Source organism: Mixophyes fleayi, chromosome 10 (assembly GCF_038048845.1).
Source record: "Mixophyes fleayi isolate aMixFle1 chromosome 10, aMixFle1.hap1, whole genome shotgun sequence".
NCBI classification, from domain to species: Eukaryota; Metazoa; Chordata; class Amphibia; order Anura; family Limnodynastidae; genus Mixophyes; species Mixophyes fleayi.
In genome coordinates, this window is record NC_134411.1 from 52,819,970 (window position 1) to 52,841,714 (window position 21,745).

The window sequence follows — 21,745 nt, forward strand, 5'->3', positions numbered from 1 at the left end:
TATCAAGCACGAAACATATTACATTTTAAATTTATATATAAATGTACAGGGCATACAAATATAAAAAATAATGAATAAACAATTAATAGATTGACATAACAAGCAAAACAGTTTAAAATAAAAGAGGTTACATTCAGAGTGGCACTTACGTGAATTGCCTTTTCTGGCCAAGGAAAATTGGCTTAGAAGATGGACCGCTTATCCATGTGAATTGATTTCCCAAAAAGTCTGACAATTTGCTGTACCTGTTCTCAGCCTTTTACAGACACTTCCACACCTCTTTCTACCCCCAGGGGTTTGTGGCCTGTGACACTTTTTAAATCACCATTTGCATGTTGTCTGATTTACTACTCACTCTACTATGTGACCTAACTTTACTGTGGAGCGTCACACAGACCCAATTTTATTATTTATTATTATTAGTAAATCCCTTATGACTTTGTCCATCTTTTGATACCAAACATGACAAAATTTTGACAATGTGACATACCTTTTCCAAAGATATGTGATTTTAGCTGTTCCCATATACCACCCGTACCTGTCATTCACAACCTTGGTGTGATTTCTGCTCCTCAGTATGGAGTGCCACCCGGATTTCCCAAAATATGAACTATGAAGACATTCTTCCTTAGAAGCGCATATTTCTATATACCTGTATAGGCCTTCAAAATGTTGCCTTGGGCTGCAAGGATGTCCAGCTGTGACCGGCACCACAAAGTCTATTCAGGAGTCCAAAAACTAACTTGTGCTGCCATAGGTGTCATTCCTATTTTCTCACACTGGAATATGCAAATACGCATACAACAGATTTTCTGTCTTCACATTTTACACTTTAGTAGCTGAACTTGTCAATAGATTCATTTGATATAACATATTTACACTGCAGTTATGATTTATCACTTATAAGTAACTGTAAGTTCTCTATGTTCATGACAGGTTCTCTTTAATAAGGTTCTCTTTATGCATTCTTAAATGGATACTATAAAAATTAGCTAACCCTAACCTTAATGCAGAAATGGTACAGCGCTGGGAGGAACTCCACCTGAATGTGTGTTGATTGATATGATACCAATCAATACATAAACCACAGGATTTCAAAGAAAAAATTTAAAAAAAACAATTTATTACTGATAAACACAATATAAATGAATTACTCCGGAGCAATTATAAAAATCACATGTGGATTGAGATACAATTATCTAAAGATAATGCCCAACACATTATGATGAAGTGATGGAGGACACTGCCTAGTCCTGTATTATAGCTGTATGGATAGAAATGACAGTCCAATGAAGATCCTATGCAAAACCAAACAGCCGACAGAATATTAATCAGAGGAATGATGCCAATGCAAAAATGATTAATATTCTGTCGGCTGTTTGGTTTTGCATAGGATCTTCATTGGACTGTCATTTCTATCCATACAGCTATAATACAGGACTAGGCAGTATCCTCCATCACTTCATCATAATGTGTTGGGCATTATCTTTAGATAATTGTATCTCAATCCACATGTGATTTTTATAATTACTCCGAAATAACTCATTTATATTGTGTTTATCAGTAATAAATTGTGTTTTTTTTATTTATTTTTCTTTGAAATCCTGTGGTTTATGTATTGATTGGTATCATATCAATCAACACACATTCAGGTGGAGTCCCTCCCAGCGCTGTACCATTTCTGCATTTTATCTTCTATTCGACCAGGGGTGTCTACACCACCCTTTTACAGCTGTGGGTGGTTTTCCCCTTTCTAGTGTGAAGATTCATTCAGCTACAGGTTTTTTCGAGTTTATGTTAACCCTAAACTTAACCCTAAATCTAACCCTACCCCTACCCCTAACCTTTAAATTAGATTGTAAATGCGGTGTGTGGTGGCATTTTCGCCATGATCACTGACGTAAATAGCAAGTGCCGCAATTTCCTTCAATTGGAATATATAGCAGTCGTATAGCAGGCATGTCGGTGATCTACGGTGTCTTTTTTAAGGTAAGTTTGCATTTCCTTATTTCCGGCCTTCTTACAATCGGCATCATTTCATTTCAGTCTGTCGGAAATGTGAGCATCTCTTACTTGTACCTAACCCATCCTCCCTCAATTACCCTGTTCCTTTCCCCTTTATTTGCAAAAAAACACAAGCATTGAAATGTTTTCCTTTCTTTTTATTATTGTTTAAATGTAATTATATTCTTAGGCAACCATTGCACTGTAGCCAATGCTATTATATCTGTATATCTCCTCTGTGCTTGGCGCTTATTTGTATTTTGATTGGTTTTATTGGATGTTTCTAATAGACAGTTCTAAAAAATATTAAAATCACTTAAAGAATGCTTTGACTCTGTATTACCATGTATCAGTCACAAGTGGTACTGAGGAAATATATCTTTATTTTAAATACAGTTAAATGATATTGTCTGAGAGAGTTTTTAGGGCACATTTAAGGGTTAATTTAACAACTTAAGAGTTATCTCTGGATTGTCCTGCAAAAAAATGTACTGTTAAATAGTGGAGAAAATATTTCATATTGCTGCTAATCTCCCCTAAAATCACATATGTAAATGTGTAAAATCCTAAGGAGGGACAGTCCAACTGGAGTCCTGTGATCCCTAACCTACCTGAGAAATTCATTTTACTGAATGATATTATTTATCCTGCACTCAGCTTAAGAACAAAGATCAATTTCAAATGTCTTAAGTTCAGTCACTATTTAGATATATATTTGGGAACTGTATACAATGCCTTTTTAGATTTAGTGGGCATTCAATTGAGTAAATATATGGAAAAGGTCTGAAATAGTGTAGATGCTTTTGATCTCTGTAACAAAACTAGTCTTACAATATTGTACAATTTAGACCAAACACAAACATTTAGATTTTTGATATAATAAAATAGAGATGAGCGCACTCGGATTTATGAAATCCGAGCCCACCCGAACGTTGCCGATCCGAGTCGGATCCGAGACAGATCCGGGTATTGGCGCCAAATTCAAATCTGAAACTGAGGCTCTGACTCATAATCCCGTTGTCGGATCTCGCGATACTCGGATCCTATAAATTCCTCGCTAGTCGCCGCCATCTTCACTCGGGCAATGATCAGGGCAGAGGGAGGGTGTGTTAGGTGGTCCTCTGTCCTGCTATATCTTGTGCTGTTCAGTGCTGTGCTGTGCTGTGCTGTGCTCAGTCCAGTGGTGCTGTGTCCTGTGCTCTGTCCTTCTGAGGTCAGTGGTGCTGCTGGGTCCTGTGCTGTGTCCTGTTCAGTCCAGTGGTGCTGTGTCCTGTGCTCTGTGCTTCTAAGGGCATAGTTATTTCCCCAATATTCCCCTGTGTTTAAAAAAATAAAAAAAAGTTATTTAAAAAAATGCCAAAAACTAATTTAATTATTTTTTAATTACCACAAAATTTGCACAACCAATCCTGCAATATAAGCCCATTGGTACTGCAATATTACCAAGTTCACACATTCAGCAGTAAAAGTCCAGTGGTACTGCAATATTACAAAGTTCACACATTCTGCAGTATCAGTCCAGTGGTGCTGTGTCCTGTGCTCTGTCCTGCTTAGTTCCGTAGTGCTGCTGGGTCCTGTGCTGTGTCCTGTTCAGTCCAGTGGTGCTGTGTCCTGTGCTCTGTGCTTCTAAGGGCATAGTTATTTCCCCATTATTCCCAAGTTTTTAAAAAATTTAAAAAAAGTTATAAAAAAAAATTAAAATAAAAAATTAAAAATAAATAAATAATTATAACCAAATTTGCAAAACCAATCCAGCAGTATAAGCCCATTGGTACTGCAATATTACCAAGTTCACACATTCAGCAGTAAAAGTCCAGTGGTACTGCAATATTACAAAGTTCACACATTCTGCAGTATCAGTCCAGTGGTGCTGTGTCCTGTGCTCTGTCCTGCTGAGTTCAGTAGTGCTGCTGGGTCCTGTGCTGTGTCCTGTTCAGTCCAGTGGTGCTGTGTCCTGTGCTCTGTGCTTCTAAGGGCATAGTTATTTCCCCATTATTCCCAAGTTTTTAAAAAATAAAGAAAAAGTTATAAAAAATATTAAAATAAAAAAAAAAAAAAAAAAAAGTAATTATAACCAAATTTGCAAAACCAATCCAGCAGTATAAGTCCATTGGTACTGCAATATTACCAAGTTCACACATTCTGCAGTATCTTGTGCTACATATAATGGAGACCAAAAATTTGGAGGATAAAGTAGGGAAAGATCAAGACCCACTTCCTCCTAATGCTGAAGCTGCTGCCACTAGTCATGACATAGACGATGAAATGCCATCAACGTCGTCTTCCAAGCCCGATGCCCAATCTTGTAGTACCGGGCATGTAAAATCCAAAAAGCCCAAGTTAAGAAAAAGTAGCAAAAAGAGAAACTTAAAATCATCTGAGGAGAAACGTAAAGTTGCCAATATGCCATTTACGACACGGAGTGGAAAGGAACGGCTTAGGCCCTGGCCCGTGTTCATGACTAGTGGTTCAGCTGCACCCACGGATCTTATCCCTCCTCCTCCTCCCCCCCCTACAAAAAATTGAAGAGAGTTCTGCTGTCAGCAACAAAACAGCAAACAACTCTGCCTTCTAAAGAGAAATTATCACAAATCCTCAAGGCGAGTCCAAGGGTGTTGGTGGTTGTCAAGCCTGACCTTCCCATCACTGTACGGGAAGAGGTGGCTCGGGAGGTGCCTATTGATGATGTAGCTGGCGCTGTGGAGGAACTTGATGATGAGGATGGTGATGTGGTTATTGTAAATGAGGCACCAGGGGGGGAAACAGCTGATGTCCATGGGATGAAAAAGCCCATCGTCATGCCTGGTCAGAAGACCAAAAAATGCACCTCTTCAGTCTGGAGTTATTTTTATCCAAATCCAGACAACCAATGTATGGCCATATGTAGCTTATGTAAAGCTCAAATAAGCAGGGGTAAGGATCTTGCCCACCTAGGAACATCCTCCCTTATACGTCACCTGAATAACCTTCATAGTTCAGTGGTTAGTTCAGGAACTGGGGCTAGGACCCTAATCGGTACAGGGACACCTAAATCCCGTGGTCCAGTTGGATACACACCAGCAACACCCTCCTCGTCAACTTCCTCCACAATCTCCATCAGATTCAGTCCTGCAGCCCAAGTCAGCAGCCAGACTGAGTCCTCCTCAATACGGGATTCATCAGAGGAATCCTGCAGCGTTACGCCTACTACTGCCACTGCTGCTGTTGCTGCTGTTAGTCGGTCATCTTCCCAGAGGGGAAGTCGTAAGACCGCTAAGTCTTTCACAAAACAATTGACCGTCCAACAGTCGTTTGCCATGACCACCAAATACGATAGTAGTCACCCTATTGCAAAGCGTATAACTGCGGCTGTAACTGCAATGTTGGTGTTAGACGTGCGCCCGGTGTCCGCCATCAGTGGAGTGGGATTTAGAGGGTTGATGGAGGTATTGTGTCCCCGGTACCAAATCCCGTCGAGATTCCACTTCACTAGGCAGGCGATACCAAAAATGTACAGAGAAGTACGATCAAGTGTCCTCAGTGATCTAAAAAATGCGGTTGTACCCACTGTCCACTTAACCACGGACATGTGGACAAGTGGTTCTGGGCAAACGAAGGACTATATGACTGTGACAGCCCACTGGGTAGATGCATCCCCTTCCGCAGCAACAGCAACAGCTGCATCAGTAGCAGCATCTACAAAATGGCTGCTCGTGCAAAGGCAGGCAACATTGTGTATTACAGGCTTTAATAAGAGGCACAACGCTGACAACATATTAGAGAAACTGAGGGAAATTATCTCCCAGTGGCTTACCCCACTTAGACTCTCATGGGGATTTGTGGTGTCAGACAATGCCAGTAACATTGTGCGGGCATTAAATATGGGCAATTTCCAGCACGTCCCATGTTTTGCCCACACCATTAATTTGGTGGTGCAGCATTACCTCAAGAGTGACAGGGGTGTGCAGGAGATGCTTGCGGTGGCGCGCAAAATTGCTGGACACTTTCGGCATTCAGCCAGTGCCTACCGCAGACTAGAGGCACATCAAAAAAGCATGAACCTGCCCTGCCATCACCTCAAACAAGAGGTTGTGACGCGCTGGAACTCCACCCTCTATATGCTGCAGAGGATGGAGGAGCAGCAAAAGGCCATTCAGGACTACACAGCCACCTACGACATAGGCAAAGGAGTGGGGATGCGCCTCAGTCAAGCGCAGTGGAGACTGATTTCCGTGTTGTGCAAGGTTCTGCAGCCATTTGAACTTGCCACACGAGAAGTCAGTTTCGACACTGCCAGCTTGAGTCAGGTCATTCCCCTGATCAGGCTGTTGCAGAAGCAGCTGGAGAAAGTGAGGGAGGAGCTGTAAGCCATTGCGATTACACCAAGCATGTAGCTCTTGTGGATGTAGCCCTTCGTACGCTTTGCCAGGATCCGAGGGTGGTCACTCTTTTAAAGTCAGAGGAATACATTCTGGCCACCGTGCTCGATTCTCGGTTTAAAGCGTATGTTGTGTCTCTGTTTCCGGCGGACACAAGTCTACAGCGGTGCAAAGACCTGCTGGTCAGGAGATTGTCCTCTGAAGAGGACCGTGACATGCCAACAGCTCCACCCTCATTTTCTTTCACATCTATGGCTGCGAGGAAAAAGCTCAGTTTTCCCAAAAGAGGCGCTGGCGGGGATGCTGATAACATCTGGTCTGGACTAAAGGACCTGCCAACCATTGCAGACATGTCTACTCTCGCTGCATTGGATGCTGTCACAATAGAAAAAATTGTGGATAATTACTTTGCTGACACCATCCAAGTAGACATGTCAGACAGTCCATATTGTTACTGGCAGGAAAAAAAGGCAGTTTGGAAGCCCCTGTTGTCCCCCCTCCAGTGTGTACTCGGAAAGAGTTTTTAGTGCAGCGGGGAACCTGGTCAGTGAGCGGCGAAGGAGGTTGCTTCCTCATAACGTTGAAAAAATGATGTTTATAAAAATGAATAATCAATTCCTCAATGAAGTACAGCACTGCCCTCCAGATAGTACAGAGGGACCTGTGGTTGTGGAGTCCAGCGGGGACGAATTGATAATGTGTGATGAGGAGGAAGTACACACTGTAGGGGGAGAGGAATCAGAGGCTAAGGATGAGGATGACATCTTGCCTCAGTAGAGCCTTTTTAGTCTGTACAGGGAGAGATGAATAGCTTTTTTGGTGTGGGGGCCCAAACAAACCAATCATTTCAGCCAAAGTTGTTTGGTAGGCCCTGTCGCTGAAACGATTGGTTTGTTAAAGTGTGCATGTCCTATTTCAACAACATAAGGGTGGGTGTGAGGGCCCAAGGACAATTCCATCTTGGAACTTTTTTTTTTGCATTATATGACCAATCAACAGTCGTTTGCCATGTTCAAAAAGTAAAACCAAATTTAAACAAATTCAAGAAATTAAACCAAAAGTAAAATGCCCTGTCATAATTTAAAACAAGAGGTATTGACGTGCTCTAAAACTACTGTATTGTTGTTTATATTTTATAAACACTACACTTGAAAGCTTGAGTCTTTTAATAAAAAAGTAACTGTCCATTGCACGAATATTTGCAACAGGGACAATTTTAGGGTTAAGAAAGTCAACTAATAACACTTCGACGCTGTCTGTCTTTATAAACACTACACTTGGAAGTTGGAGGAGGTATTGTGGCCCCGGCACCAAATTTACTACCGGGGCCACTCCACTGTGCAGTCCATATTTAGGTGTATCAGATATTAAACAACGGTGACAGTTGATGCCCAATTTTTTAATTATATTGTTGGCGCTGTAAAAAATTGTGTTCCGGGCACACCACACTACGCAGTCCATACCCTTTTTTTGTGGAATTATGACCCGTGGAGGGTTTTTTAATTATATTGTGGCCTCGGTACCAAATTGTGTACCGGGGCCACCACACTACGCAGTCAAGATAGATAGATGCGTATCATAGATAAAGTACATTCAGTGGTGTGGGGCAAATTGAAAAATATTCAAAATGCACTGACATTATCAAAAACAAGAGGTTTTCACACGCTGAAACTCCAACATGTATATGATGGAGAGGATGGAGGAGCAGCCGTATGTGCAGTGTAATGCAGACCTGTTGAAGGTTTTTTATATATTTTATTGTGGTGCCCAGTGCCCACTACTCTACGCAGTCCAGATACTATTTTTGGGTGTAATTCTGACCTGTTGAAGGTTTTCTATATATTATATTGTGGTGGCCAGTGGCCAGTCCTCTATGCAGTCCAGATACTATTTTTGGGTGTAATGCAGACCTGTTGAAGGTTTTCTATATATTTTTTATTGTGGTGCCCAGTGCCCACTACTCTACGCAGTCCAGATACTATTTTTGGGTGTAATTCTGACCTGTTGAAGGTTTTGTATATATTATATTGTGGTGGCCAGTGGCCAGTCCTCTATGCAGTCCAGATACTATTTTTGGGTGTAATGCAGACCTGTTGAAGGTTTTCTATATTTTATATTGTGGTGGCCAGTGGCCAGTCCTTTACGCAGTCCAGATACTATTTTTGGGTGTAATTCTGACCTGTTGAAGGTTTTCTATATATTATATTGTGGTGGCCAGTGGCCAGTCCTCTACGCAGTCCAGATACTATTTTTGGGTGTAATTCAGACCTGTTGAAGGTTTTCTATATATTTTTTATTGTGGTGCCCAGTGCCCACTACTCTACGCAGTCCAGATACTATTTTTGGGTGTAATTCTGACCTGTTGAAGGTTTTCTATATATTATATTGTGGTGGCCAGTGGCCAGTCCTCTATGCAGTCCAGATACTATTTTTGGGTGTAATGCAGACCTGTTGAAGGTTTTCTATATATTATATTGTGGTGGCCAGTGGCCAGTCCTCTACGCAGTCCAGATACTATTTTTGGGTGTAATTCTGACCTGTTGAAGGTTTTCTATATATTATATTGTGGTGGCCAGTGGCCAGTCCTCTATGCAGTCCAGATACTATTTTTGGGTGTAATGCAGACCTGTTGAAGGTTTTCTATATATTTTTTATTGTGGTGCCCAGTGCCCACTACTCTACGCAGTCCAGATACTATTTTTGGGTGTAATTCTGACCTGTTGAAGGTTTTCTATATATTATATTGTGGTGGCCAGTGGCCAGTCCTCTATGCAGTCCAGATACTATTTTTGGGTGTAATGCAGACCTGTTGAAGGTTTTCTATATATTATATTGTGGTGGCAAGTGGCCAGTCCTCTACGCAGTCCAGATACTATTTTTGGGTGTAATTCAGACCTGTTGAAGGTTTTCTATATATTTTTTATTGTGGTGCCCAGTGCCCACTACTCTACGCGGTCCAGATACTATTTTTGGGTGAAATTCTGACCTGTTGAAGGTTTTCTATATATTATATTGTGGTGGCCAGTGGCCAGTCCTCTACGCAGTCCAGATACTATTTTTGGGTGTAATTCAGACCAGTTGATGGGTTTTTAATTGTATTGTGGGGAACACTCCTCTACGCAGTCCACAAAGATACCTCGTTGCAAGGTTTTGTACTAAAAAAAAATAATTATTGTGAGGTGTTAGGTGTTCAGAATAGCCTTTAAATTAGTGGAAATTATTGTTATTGGATGTTATTGAGGTTAATAATAGCGTAGGAGTGAAAATAAGCCCAAAAACTTGATTTTTTAACTTTTTATACTTTTTTCAAAAAAAATCCGAATCCAAAACCTTAAATCCGAACCAAAACCTTTCAGCAGGTGTTTTGCGAAACAAATCCGAACCCAAAACATCGAGAAAATCCGGATCCAAAACACAAAACACGAGACCTCAAAAGTCGCCGGTGCACATCCCTATAATAAAATGGTATATTCCAGCTTACTAGATGTATATTTCTGGTTCAAAAATACAATTATTAAGATACAGTAAATACAGGTACAGTAAATATATTATGCATATTCCATTTTATATTACAATAAAATAAAACACTATAAGAAATAAACCTTTTTTTTGTACACATACGGATCAGTACTTACAAAAGAAGAGGAATATTGTTACACACAGATATTCCATGGATGGAGCAACCAACAGTTCAGACTCTGCCACCTTCTGCTTAAGATATACCAGTAGAGGGACCCACCACAGGAGCAGGCTGCTGCAAATTCCACATAGGCCCAGGAAAGTAGCTGTTTCCTGACAATTCAATCTACCAATAAGAAGGCGGAATAGTACCTGTGAACGTAAATGGCAGTTACCAGTTTTAAAACCCATCATCATCATCATTAGTTATTTATATAGCATCACTAAATCTGCAGCGCTGTACAGAGAGCTCACTCATATCAGTGTCTGCCTCATTGGAGCCTACAGTCAAAATTTCCTAACACACACACACACACACACACACACAAACACTAGGGTCAAATTAATAGCAGTCAATTAACCTACATGTATGTTTGATTTAACTGTAAGCAAATAAAAGCAGACCTTATAACATAAATTATTTCACACTGTACTCAGTGCTCCACACTTCTTGCTTCTACAAGATTTTTATTTGCAGAAATGTGATAAATTATTTAATAAATGTGAAAAAGATATACTTAAAAAATGTCAATTAATTCAGCACACGTTTACTGTAGTTGTAAGGTTGCTAGGATGGATGGGAACAGACCATTGTGTACTTTTGTACACAAAAGTATATAAATGTCAAGTTAAAAGTATGAAAAAGACAGCATGTGTATTCCAAAGGTGCTACCCAGCAAATTCCCTCCACCAACTCCTCTCCCCTCACTCATCTGGACAATTCTAACTATAGCAACTTTCAAATCATTTCATGTCTGGTTTGTTGTATATATTTCTATCAATACTTGTTAGCTGAAAAAAGCATTATATGTTGTTTTCAAAACTGCCCAGTTGATCACCAAACGACCAGATCTGGGGCCAGTTTGTCCACACATGGAGATCTGAACAAAACAGGTTCCATGGTGGAGTGTCCAGATCACATGTAGCTCTATGCAACGTAGGCTGATGAATACACACACATGCCAATGTGGTCATCAAACAGATCGATTTACATGAATGTCTTAACAGTCTGATCAATTGTGAGTTGAGAATTTCTAGGATGATGCAATTGATTTAAGCACACAGCGACTGTTTAGCTAATTTGTATAGCCACTGAAAATGCTGGCACATAGCCTTACAATCACACCATATAACTTAATTTTATAATTAACTTATTTTATTCCCCTGGATAGCCTTACAATTCCCTATATAGCCCCACACGCATATAGGATCATCATATTATCCTCACACCATCCTTTCAAAGCTTAAATAGTCCAATGATAGGGGGATAAGCAGTTTAGCTGGTGACTGTGTAGTGTTTAATCTTCTCTCACCAGAGACAGGCTTTGTTGCACGCTCATGCATCTGTCTGCTTTCCCTGTATGCCAAATTACCAGTGCTGTTGAACTTCCTACAGCTCCTGAATGTAATCTACAAATGATTCCTCCTTTAATCATACTTTCTGTTGAACATAACAGCTGATTTTTTATGTATTGCAGCTTGGCCAATGGGTAACAGCATGGCCTGAGAATATTTCAATTTCTGTTGCTCTGTATGTAATGTAAGAGGCATGAATAGGGAGTAGATCTACCATTATCTCCTGTGTGCACATACCAGGTATTGCTACCTAATCCCTTTTTTTCATTCTCTTTTATAAATCCAAAAAGTTGTGATGTCATTGTTCTTTAATGTTGCGACTATGTAATATCCATCAGACCGCATTTTATCCTTCTTGATTTGTCATAGTTTTCACACTTTCTCTCATTTGTCCTACCTTTCTCAGTTACAATCTGCAATGACAATTTCATCAGCCCTGAAGTCTCTGTGGCCTGGCCACACATTCTGTGACATCAATATCGATGTACAGCATACCTTTAAATCTGCTGTCAACTTAACTTTGTATACTACAAGTGTGGAGAAATATTTTCACTGCATTTACAAGCTCCAATCTGGTTTGGAAGTGATCTGACACATTATCAGGATGTGCCTTGATTTTGTTTTCTATAGACTATGCTCAGTTTCTATTTCATTAACACTCTTTTCCCCTCTTGGATCATCACCTTATCAGCTGCACGCTCACCTCCAGTACTTTAACCTGTCTGCAGTCAAATTTTACCAATCCTCCTCATTACCACAGAAATCTTAATTTTATTATTCTTCAACATCTTTCAACCTCTCTCCAACACATTGTCTCCCCAATTTCTGCATTCTCCTCCCCTGATATGGCAGTACCTCATTTTACCAAAGCCTAGCATTTGCCTTAATTAAGTGGCTCCGATGACTCTTCATACTTTGCATCAACTTTGATGTCAGTCATGGCCCTCAAAAGTAACATGAAATCTTCAAAAACTTTCTTGTAATGCAGAATGTCATTGGTGTAAATGTGGGAGACTTGTCTGTACTGGTTCCATCCAGGGGGTTCTTAGGTTTGCATTGGTTCTCTCCAGCGGTACCGATTGTACTGGTCAAGATGGAGAGCCAATTGGCGCTCGGCCATATGAATTTTGACTCCTTGGTGAGCAAATCAGGGCTTGTGGCGTCATCACGTAAGGGTGACATCTCATGGCGTCGGTGCATTTTTCGTCTATTTAAGGCACCGTGGCGCTATGCCAGTTTTCCGGGAGCAGAACAAGAGAGAGAAGACAATGGGATAGAAGCTCCACCAAAAAATGAAGAAAGAAGACGGCGGACAGAAGAAAGAAGAGGAAAGAGACAGCGGCGGCGAGCAGCGGCAGGGGGACCTTGTCAGGGCAGAGAGCGATCCTGCCAAGAAGACGTCTGAGACAAGCGGAGAAGAGCCTGGCTGGGTGAAGACCTCTGCAGTGGGTCATGTGGACAGCGGCAGAGGCCGGGAGTCAGGTAATGCCCTGCTGGGATCCCCTTCTTCCGGGCCCCTACCGGCACTTTCATCTATCCCCTTTTTTACATCGGGCACTAGGCCCGAGCCACAAAATGGGCATTAGGCCCGAACAGCTTATAGGGAGGCCACAGTACGGAGATTTTGTTGGGCACCAGGCCCCTTATAGTAGTTAGTGGGGCACCAGGCCACTTATAGTGGTTAGTGGGGCACCAGGCCCCTATAGCAGTTAGTGGGGCACCAGGCCCATTAGTTAGAGTTGGGCTCGAGGCCTATAGTTAGGGTTGAAGGCCCTTTAGCTGGAGTTGGGCACAAGGCCCTTTAGTTGGAGTTAGGCATAAGGCCCTTTATTTGGTGAAGGGCATAAGGCCCATTAGGTAGTAACTGGGAGCACAAGGCCTGTAGCTTGTTAGGAGGGGCGCTTGGCTCCTGATAGACTAGGATGGACTCTAGGCCGTGGTTGTTAGAGGAGCTATAGGCTCCTGATAGTAGGAGGGTACTAAGCCCTGTGACAACAGGGACAGATGCCCCCTTATCTTAGTTACTGCTAGGTTGTCAAGAGTTAGTATACCAGACTTCTCTTTCCAGTCCAGAAGGGCACCCAAAGTCCTGAGCCTCACTAGGCGGTTTCAAAAGCCTGACTTCAGGCCATGGGCGGAGACTTGTGGAGCAGCTGTGCCAGTGGATAAAGGAGGTCAGAAGTGAAGTGGTCGAGGCAGTAACCAGAAGGGGGAAACAAAGCAAGGAGAGAGTTCCAGATTGTCGTTGGAGAAAAGACGGTGTGCCTCCTAGCTATCCCTAGGAATTGGATGAGTACCAGGGGTGTTGGGAGTGGGATTGTGGTTTGTGCGACTTTGTCTCCCCTAGCACCCATGACTCTTGGCGTAGTTGGCAGGATCCTGACAGGAAGCTATGGAGGAGCAAGACGTCCAGACGGCAAAGCCGTGAACAATGATGTGCCGCTGGTAGGCAACGTGTCAGTGGACGTACTGCTAGCTCCTCTGGGTGGCGTGCCTCCTTTGCCAGAACAGCAGGTGTGGCCGGGGGTCATCCAGCATTCATAGTCGTGGGGGCGGCCCTTTCGCGCTTTCCCAGGTTTGACAGGAGGTACCTGATGCTGTCAGACTGGAAGGAATGTCTGCGGAGGACTCTCATCTCTCTGGAAGGTGATGGCCGGCGCACTGTGTTGCTCTGCAGTCCTGACCAGCGGAAGACAGTCAAGGACATCTTTAAGATGCTGGGTGACTTATATGGTGACCCCTCCTCGGCTATGGTGCTGCGACGATGGTTCTTCACTCGCTTTCAATGGGAGGATGAGACCATCCCACAGTTTGCCTTTACACTGCAAGAGATACTAGTGGAACTCCGAAAGAAGGATGGGGAGGGCTTTGGGAATCCAGACCAGCTACTGAGAGAACAAATTATTAACAGGCTCCGGAATGTCTACTTGCGGAAAGACTTACGGGACAGAGTGCGGATGGTGCCAAGAATATCTTTCCACCAGATGCAGGCGAATTCGGTGACCTCGCAACAAACTCAACTCGTTACGCAGGTGGTTGTTCTGGCCACACAGCCACTGGAGATTTGTTAAGAGGAACTAGCTGATGTGATATGGCAGATGAAGAAAGATATAGGCCATTTCAAGCAGGAAATGACTGAGCTTAAGGGGTTCTGCAGAAGATAGAGACGTGAGCCCCATCAGGAAGGGCCTCACCGAAGGCACCATGAAGGCCCTCGCTGTTACCAATGTAGGCGTCTGGCCAGGAACTGCTCGAGGCTGGGCCCCTGTCACCTTTAAACCAGAATCCCTTGCTGTACAGGGATCTACCACAGGGGAGTATGGACCAGAGCAGTGTATTATTAATTCAGCTGAATTTGTAGGAGAGTGTCCTGTACTGGTGGACACCCTCCAGGGTCACAATCAGAGATATAAAAGGTGTTCATGTTCATACTGTGCACACTTAACATTATTCAAATTTGTTTATTTACTTACCGTTCACAGATGCTGAACAATTGACCATAGTGTGTATATCATATATTTTTTATATATTGCTATATGTTGACCACTTTTTTCTCTAATTGGTGGTGTACCATTAAGTAACCTACCTATTATGTCCCAGAAAATAACATTGCAGCTTTATGTACCATATAGCAATTTATTTATTATCAATTGATTGTCCATGGTTACTATCCAGACATTTATGATTAACACCTCATTAAAGAGCATCAAGGACTGTTATTTGTACTGCTTGTGGGACGTTTCCCTCATTTCTACCTCATGCTCTACCTCATGCCATTATTAATTTCTATTTATCTGTCAAACACTTTGTACACTTGTTGATCGCTATTCCCCCCCCCCCCCATTTTTTCCGAGGTTATACATTTTGGAACTGTGGACATATTGAGACATCTTGGATTGTCATATATCATCGCTATTGGACTCCAGTTTCAACAGTTATCTCTATAGACTTTTTAAAACTTATATGAACCATCAGCTTAGTTACACTTGCGGATATTCTTATGTTGTCCCTTGTTCTTATATTGTATAGTTTAATTTCATATTGGTACACCACTCAGGTTTATTTATGCTCATTATCTGTCTAGTATTTGTTCATTATTAGTGTATTACTGATTTGTCTTAACTCTATTCTATTCTCTTTACCTTGTGAGCGCAGTTGAGACTTTTTATTTTATATTTATCTGTACAAGGAGGGATACCTTGGTCCTACCGCTGCTGCAAGTGTATCATTTAGCTTGTGATTGAGCGCATGTGTTCATTTGTTTATTGTGTCACAATCAGAGATGCTTGTCACTATCAACATTTACAGGGTGGTCCCTCAGTAGGAAGGGCATTGGGGTAGTTGACGGCCCAGAACTACAACATGGGCCGGTAAACCTTGGGGTGAACGTCCTACATGAATTGGACCAAGTGCTGAGCTAGGGGAAGGGCCCCCACTACTGAAAGGAAATAAGGGTATGACGGCAGGTGCAGCAAGCTCTCCAGCAGATCACCCGTCAGTGCGGAGTCCGAACTAGGGAGGACAGCCTGGGGTGTGGACCCCAGGCTGTCCTCCCTAGTTCGGACTCCGCACTGACGGGTGATCTGCTGGAGAGCTTGCTGCACCTGCCGTCATACCCTTATTTCCTTTCAGTAGTGGGGGCCCTTCCCCTAGCTCAGCACTTGGTCCAATTCATGTAGGACGTTCACCCCAAGGTTTACCGGCCCATGTTGTAGTTCTGGGCCGTCAACTACCCCAATGCCCTTCCTACCTGACATTGATTAGTGTGAGTGGTCACACTAATCAATGTCAGGTGTTAGAAATTCCACCTCAACAAGAGATCCTAGTAATGATGTCTGTCGAGGCGCAGCAGAGCCTAGAAGGTGGATCTAGGAGCTAGGAGGTGTTGATCGAGCTTGTAGGGTCCCTAGAAGCAGAAGGGGGAAATCAGCTGCCTCCTCTGATCGGGCATGCGCTGGCTGTGGTCCATAAAGTATGGGTACCCCCTTCAATTCTGCAATATAGGCAAGCAGTCTCAGCAGAGTCCGGCAAACACCCTGTTGGCCCTGGTACATGTTTTGGACAATGTGAAGGGTAGGCAACTGGTTTCACTGTAGCCAGACCCAGACAGTCCTTAGACGATGGTGATCCAAGTGGAGTCTGAAGAAGCCCCTAGACCCACTTGGAAAGGACACCCAATCAGAGAAAGCATGGACGTATCATGGGAGAAATTGAACCCGACGGTTGTGGTGAAGCTGGATGGGATCTTGTGGAGGAGACAAGGCGTCTCTTCTCACCATGTAGAGGCCTTTGGGTTTGCTAATCGGATTGAACATGCAAATCACACTGGAGGACGCAATTCCAGTGCGAGAGTGGCATCGCCAGATACCTCCCACATTATATCAAGAAGTCAAAACCATGCTGCGGCAAATGCTCGATAATGGCCGAAAGTAAGAGCCCTTGGGCTGCCCCAATTGTGTTGGTCTAGAAAATGGACAGCACTATTCTTTTCTGTGTGGACTACCGGCAACGGAATCAGTGTACGGTAAGGGATGCCTACCCCATGCACCAGATTGAGGAGTCCCTTGCAGCCCTGTGAAATACCAGGTAGTTCTCCACATTGGATATAGCCAGTGGCTATTAGCAGGTGCCCATGTCGGAGACAGATCAAGAGAAGACTGCTTTCACACCCCTGGGGTTGTTCGAGTTCTGCCGGATGACCTTCGGGTTGACAAATGCCCCTGCGACATTTTAGAGGATCAAGTAGCAGTGTTTAGGCTACTTGATTTTTGAGGCTCTGTTGATATACCTCCATGACATCATCTTGTTCGCCCCCACCATGGAAGAACATCTGGTGCGGTTGGAACTGGTGTTTCAGAGACTAGTGAAATTCAGGTTGAAGCTAAAACCACAGAAATGCCACCTTCTAAGGAGGAAATTGGACAAAAGGTGGGAGGTCATCCCCTACCTTGTCAGAAAGCGATTGGCTCTCGAACTGCATGTGTATGAGGTGGAGTGCATTACGCAGTCAGGTTGGTTTAAGGTTCTCCTTCAAGATAAATTAAGACCCTGCTTATTTTCAGATGGTGATGTTGTCCCGACCAGGAATGCTCCTGCTTTTCCTGCCAGGGAGAAAGGAGAGGAGTGGTGGATGAATACACCAGCAGAACCCTTGCTCCCTTCGGCTATTGAGGAAGCGGTTCCTGTTTCAGCTGAACTCTTGCCTCCTCTTTCTCTGGAGAGGAAGGCCCCTGTAGGTCCCAGTTTGAGATTCGCTCTAGTAGCTGCCTAGATGGTCGCAGCATAGCAATCGAGGTGTGCACAGTCTGCGGACCTCTCTTATGACTGGATCCCAACATTACATTCAGGGGAGTGTATCTGAAAAGGTAGGGGAAAATGTGGGGGACTTGCCTGGACAGGCTCAATCCGGGGGGGTCCCTAGGCCTTTGATGGTTCTCTCCTGCGGCACCGATTGTACTGGCCAGAATGAAGAGCCAATCGGGGCTCCATGCTCGATCATTGGAATTTTGGCACCGCATTGACCAATCAGGGCTCACTGCGTCATCATGTAACGGCGCAGTGACGTCACATGGCATTGGCGTCTATTTAAGGTGCTGTGGCCAGCGAAATGTCAGTTCTACGGGAGCAGAAGAAGAAAGAAGAGGTCAGGAAAGAAACTCCGCAGGAAGAAGAATAAAGAATACGCCGGCTACAAGAGGCAACCACCGCGATCACGCACAGAAGAAAGAAGAGCAAAGAGACAGCAGCAGCGGTGTGCAGCGGCAGGGAGCCCTTGTGAGGGCCAAAAGCTATCCTGTCAAGAAGACATCGGAGACAAGCGGAGAAGAGCCCGGCTGGGTGAAGCCCCCCAGGGCGGGTGAAGAGGACAGCGGCAGAGGCTGGGAAACAGGAAGGTCCCTGCAGGGCTCTCCTTCTTCTGGTCCCCGCCTGTACTTTCATCTATCCCCTTTTCTACACTAGACCCAAGCCACAAAACGGCATTGGGCCTGAGCAGTAGATAGTGTGGCAACACTAGGGAGATTTTGTTGGGCAACAGGCCTCTTATAGTAGTTAGTGGGGCACCAAGCCCCTTATAGTGGTTAGTGGGGCACCAGGCCCATTAAATAGAGTTGGGCACCAGGCCCTTTAGTTAGAGTCTGGCTGCAGGCCCTATAGTAAGGGATGAAGACACAAGGCCATTTAGTTGGAGTTCGGCATAAGGCCCATTAGGTAATAACTGGGGCACAAGGCCCCTAGCTTGTTAGGAGGGGCGCTAGGCTCCTGATAAAGTAGGAGGGGCGCTAGGTCTTGGTTCTTAGAGGAGCTATAGGCTCCTGATAGAGTAGAAGGGTACCAAGCCCTGTGACGACAGGGACAGATGATCCCTGATCTTAGTTACTGCTAGGTTGTCAAGAGGTAGTATACCAGACTCCTCTTTCCGGTCCGGAAGGGCACCCAAAGTCCTGAGCCCCACTAGGCAGGCTCAAAAGCTGGGCTTCAGGCCATGGGCGGAGTCCTGTGGAGTGGCTGTGCCAGTAGATGCGGGAGGTCAGAATTGAGGTGGTCGTGGCAGTATGTAGAAGAGGGAACCAACTCAAGGAGAAAGTTCCAGATTGTCGTTGGAGAAAACACGGTGCACCCCCTAGCTATCCCTAGGGATTGGGTGAGTACCAGGGGTAGTGGGATTGTTGTTTGTGTAACTTTGTCTCCCCTAGCACTCTTGACATAAATCTGATACCTCTAATCAGGGTCAGATTGGCCCGCCGGGAAGCCAGGTTATCCCTGGTAGGCCGCGACCCTGATGGCTCCCCTGTTTGTTGATCGGGAGGGCGGGTACCTTAAAAAAAAAAAAGAAAAAAAATACTCACGTGATTGTAGCGCCGGCACCCCTTCTTCCACCTTTCTGCTCTTTTCGCAGGCGTGACATCATCACGGCCGACGTTCAGTGAGGAGCGGCGCAGAGAGGAGTCAGCAAGAAGACAGAAGACAAGAAGAGAAGAAAAGACAAGAAAGAAGCTGACAGAATAGTTACGTGAAGGAAAGGAAGCAATGGCAGCATGGCAGACTGTGAAGAAGGGCAAAGGCAGCATGACAGAGGAAGAAGGGGGGCAAAGGCAGCATGGCAGAGTGTGTCGGGGGGCAAAGGCAGCATGGCAGAGGAAGAAGGGGGGCAAAGGCAGCATGGCAGAGGAAGAAGGGGAACAAAGTCGGTATTGCAGGCTGTGAAGGGGGCAAAGGCAGCATGGCAGACTGTGAGGAGGGCAAAGGCTGCATGGCAAATGAAGAAGGGGGACAAAGGCAGCATGGTAGACTGTGAAGAGAGCCAAAGGCAGCAGGGCAGTGTGAGGAGGGGCAAAGGCAGAGGCATGGCAGAGTGTAAATGGGGGCACAGTCAACATGGCAGTGTGAAGAAGGGTGTGACGAAACAAGTTTGATAACACCGTAGCCAGCCTGTTTCTCACAAAATGTGGGTTATAGCATGTACTTTTTATAGCCCTTGCTTTTGTTTCCCTGCTCAACAGCATACCATTGCAGTGTCTAATTACATGAGACATTGTATATTGTGTATTGTATATTGATGGCATGGCAGTGAGGATGTTATTTATTGTCTTTAAAGTGAAGCCAGGGGGGTTGTGGGTAGGGATCAGGTTGAAAGATACTGACGGGGCTAAACTAATTAGTGTCCATTGTTCTCAGAAGATTATTCCAGACAGGCCATCTAGCAGGGGAGGTTCTGTGGAAGGACAGCTCTTCTTCAACTTTCCCCTAGTCCAGTACTGACCAATGGTTAAGAAAAATAGACTCAGAGGTTTGCCTATGAAGGGGAAAACACTGTGGAAATTTGACGCTAGATATAAGGAGGTGGTGTTCATTCTGAAATTTCATTCATGGAAGGTGCAAGATCTGGTTTTTGAGTTGTCGTTCTCTACATATGCAGCTGGGAGAGATCCATGGGTCGCCAAGTCAGGACATCCAGTTGACTGTAGCTCCTTAAGATAGTGGGGTAAGGGACAGATGATGTGGTAAACTTGCCTGGCATTTATTTACTGTGTGTACATAATAATCTAGTGATTGTTTTTATTACAATAAATGTACTGTTGTACTTTTCTAACTGCATTTGCCTGAGTGACTATACAAATCCTAGAAGGTACTGGGTAGACTTCCCTGGCATACGAAAACACCCGAGCGTGGCCAACCAGCATGAAGTGGGTAGCATTGGGCCAGAAAACCCGGTATCTTCACAAAGGGGCAAAGGCAGCTTGGCAGAGTGTGAAGGGGGGCAAGAAGACAGAAGACAAGAAGAGAAGAAAAGAGAAGAAAGGAGCCGACAGAAAAGGTACGTGAAGGAACGGAAGGCAGCATGGCAGACTAAAGAGGGGCAAAGGCAGCATGACAGTGTGTGAAGGGGGGCAAAGGCAGCATGGCAGAGGAAGAAGGGAAGCAAAGGTAGCATGGCAGTCTGTGAAGGGGAGCAAGAAGGCAGAAGACAAGAAGAGAAGCAAAGAGAAGAAAGGAGCCAACAGAAAAGGTACGTGAAGGAACGGAAGCAATGGCAGCATGGCAGACTTTGAAGGGTAGCAAAGGCAGCATGGCAGATGGAGAAGAGGGACATAGGCAGCATGGCAGAGTGTGAAGGGGAGCAAAGGCAGCATGGCAGAGGAAGAAGGGGGACTTAGGCAGCATGGCAGAATGTGAAGGGGGCAAAGGCAGAATGGCAAAGGAAGAAGGGGGAAAAGGGCAGCATGTCAGATTGTGAAGGGGGGCAAAGGCAGAATGGCAGAGTGTGAAGGGTTCAAAGGCAGCATAGCATAGTGTAAAGGGGCAAAAGCAGCATGGCAGAGTGTGAAGGGGGGCAAAGGCAGCATGGCAAAGTGTGGGCAGAGTGATAAGGGGGACAAAGGCAGCATTGCAGAGTGTGAAGGGTTGGCAAAAGCAGCATGGCACAGTGTGATAAAGGGGGGCAAAAGCAGCATGGCACAGTGTGATAAACGGGGGCCAGGAGAAGGGGGGAGTAAAAGCAGCATGAAGGGCGCAGTGTGATCATAAGGGGCACAGCATGGTGATGAAGGGGCACAGTAACGTGTGTGTGTGATTGCATGATTGTACAGCGGTCTTGTGGCAATGTAATGTGTGTGTGTGGTAGATGGTGGCTAACAAATGTGTGCTATTTTGTCTGTGTGATGATGGTGGGGCAATTTAATTTTATATTGGGGACTATTAATTTAAGATGGGGTGGTTTGACTGCTATTAAATTAATGTGGGGCTGAGTTTGAGGATCATGTGGTCTATTTATTAAATGTGAATATGAATTATTTAATGGCAGTGACGGTTGCGGGAAATAGGTATATTTATTTTACGTAAATGCTATT

General features: G+C 44.3%; 1 long non-coding RNA gene across 1 annotated transcript in view; it reads left to right on the top strand.

Moving 5' to 3' along the window:
• Positions 1-21,745, top strand: part of LOC142103484 (uncharacterized) — a 174,926-nt gene that overhangs the window by 789 nt on the left and 152,392 nt on the right. The window lies entirely within an intron of this gene.